The sequence below is a fragment of the Cryptomeria japonica genome, chromosome 11 (assembly GCF_030272615.1).
Source record: "Cryptomeria japonica chromosome 11, Sugi_1.0, whole genome shotgun sequence".
NCBI classification, from domain to species: domain Eukaryota; kingdom Viridiplantae; phylum Streptophyta; class Pinopsida; order Cupressales; family Cupressaceae; genus Cryptomeria; species Cryptomeria japonica.
This window is the reverse complement of record NC_081415.1, coordinates 318,187,639-318,190,711: the sequence shown is the minus strand read 5'-3', so window position 1 is coordinate 318,190,711 and position 3,073 is coordinate 318,187,639.

The window sequence follows — 3,073 nt, the reverse complement described above, 5'->3', positions numbered from 1 at the left end:
AGTAATACTCTTAAAAAAATTTCTAACTTGCTTTCCCATTTCACATTCCTTACATACCGGATTATGAGGTTTCACAATCTTAGGTAAATCCCTTACTACCTTAGTTGAACTGAACTTTACAATGCAATCAAAATTTTCATGACAGAGTCTCTTATGCCATAACCAACTTTCATCAATATGTGCAATCAAACATGCCTTATCACTGTTGTTCAAATGAAAGATATTACCTTTAGTCTGATTACCGGTTGCAATCTCCAATCCAGTTCTATTTTTGATTTTGCATTTTCCATTCTTGAACAGTAACTAAAATCCTTTTTCAACTAATTGACCAACACTCAAAAGATTATGTTTCAAACCTTAAACATAATAGACATTGTCAGTATTGTGCTTACCATCCAAAGATATAGTGCCTTTTCCTTTGATTCAACAAGCTTTATCATCACCAAATCTTACTAGACCTTATTATATTCCTAAAAAGATAAGAATTTACTTTGATCACTAGTCATATGATGTGAACATCCACTATCAATGATCCATTCATCTTTTTCTTCAATTTTAGTTGCCAGGGCCTACTCTACTGGTGGAATAATAAGTGTCGGTTGATCTTCTTTTATTGCAACAAATGTTCATCCATTGTCTATCGGTTCTTAATCTGAATCATCTGTAACTCCTTTATAAACATAGTAACAAGATTTATCTCTGTTCTTCTTAAATCTGTATCTCTGATACTCAGGGTTAGGCTTATATGTTCTTTTAGCTTCCTCTCTCTATTTTGCATGTCTATTGGGACATCTAGATTCTATATGACCAACTTTATTATGATTAAATTATTTAAGTGGTTCTTTACCTTCATAGTTACTTCCAACTGGACCTTTAGGCATTTTACTTGCAAATAGTGCTTCAAGTTCTTCTAGTTCTTCATTTTCCCTTTTGATATCTTCAAGTTCTTTTGCATACAGTGCTTTCCAGTCAAATTTTTCAGATGATTATGATGATGATTCTCTAAAGGCTAAATCTATCTTAATTGTAGCAATAGGACCAAATTCCTCAAGCTCAAATGCTGAAAGTTTTCCAACCAAGGTATCCCTAGATACTGATGTATTAGGCATTGTTCTCAACTCATTAATAGCAGTTACTTTTATTTTGTATGCCAGTGGAAAATATTTTAAAACTTTAGAAACAATTTCATCTTCACTGAAGGATCCTCCACAACATTGTATTCCTAAAACAATTTCATTAACTCTTTCCATAAAAGCATAAATTATTTCATCTTCTTCCATTTTTAAATTTTCATACCTGGCCTGATAACATTCCTGTTTTGCAATTTTGATAATTTAATCTCCTTCATTCAATGTTTCCAATTTATCCCAAATAGATTTAGCAGATCAATTTGATAATCCCATAATTTGTTGATTTGATAATGCACTCAAAAGTGCTTCTCTTTCTTTGCAATCATTCTCGTGATCCTTTCCCAATGTTGGTGGATTAGGTTGATTCCGAGTAGGACCAACATAGCCATTCTTTGTAACTTCCCATATATCTCTTCCAAATCAATTCAAATGTGTCTCCATTCTAATCTTCCATATACCATAGTTATTTCCATCAAGTTTAGGATTGTCCTTCCTTAAAATGTTAGTTGCCATAGGATCTCCTCAAGCTATTAGGCTGTTACTACTTACTAAGATTGCCATTAGTCTTATGTTCAAAGTTATTCTAAATATTCTAGTCGATTACTTCTACCAAATCTTACAGTCGATAAGCACAGTGCAGTCGGTTAAAGAAGCAAGTAGTCTTAGAGCATAGTATACACTGAACACTCTACCAAGTAGCACTCTATGTCTACCGAGCAGCAAGAATGATATACCGAGTGAACACACACCGAGTGAAATGTGTAACCAGATTCACTGAACCTGGACATATATGGGAAACGTGTTACAAAGATCAAGGAACAAGTAACTGTTATCACATTGGAAATTGCACTTAAAGATTGTGTATGATTTTGAGGTCATCTAACCAATGAAATATTTTGCATGGTTATTCATTCAATAAATCATGTTTGTAAGATCGAAGCAATGAATAATATCACCGACATAAGAGATCTATTTATACAGCATGGATTGAGATCAGATATATACATGTAAGGATAGAGTGAGAGACACAGAGGTGTATGAAGTAAGACATGTGTGATACATAAGAAAGCACAAAGTGTTATGACTATTACAGAGAAACTCAGAGGTCACCGAGAAGGATTTCAGAGAACAGTCAAGGAACAAAGTAAATAGAAGGGTTTACTGAGTTAATATATGGATTACCGAGGTATGCTATAAGCAAAGTAATATCATTTTGAGCACATAGAATCTGCTATAACATTCCAGATGTAAAGTTGCAGATATTTGTAATGATTTATTGTAATATTTTGAAGTTGTAAGAGAAACCTTTAATAGGGTAAAAGACTCTAACTAAGTCTATAGGTTGTAAAGCCTCTAACCTAGTGTAGCATTTAGAATAAGTGTTGTAAAATCCTTTAGCAAGGTAGATCTAACAGATCTTGATACTCCTAACAGGGTAAGCTATCAAAAATAGCTAAACATGTAGCTCTAACTGAGCAACCTTTATTATTGCAGTAGTGAAGTTGTGGGTGCCATCCCCACTGCAGTTTTTCTCTCTAACCAAGAGTTTCTGTGTAACCAAAATATATGAGTTATGGAGTGAATCATGTATGATTGTTATCTATTTGTTTTAGCTTTATATTATGTTACTGCACTATTCGGTTTATGCATGATAGTAAAGTTATTGTTGAAGAAAAGTTTTGAAGTACTGATTCACCCCTCGCCTCTTAGTACATTAGCTTTCCATAATGGGCCTAACAATTGGTATTAGAGCTTCAATCTTGGAAAAGGGTTTAACTACCTAAAGAGAAATATCTTATCAATGGAAGGCTATAAACAATCTTGGAGAATTGTATATCTGCAAGAAGAGTTGGATTATGCTAATCAAGTGATTGCAGACATGCAAAGACAAATGCAAAAGTCTCTGAAAGTTAGAAGAAGGTTATCTGATGATTTGTAGGACT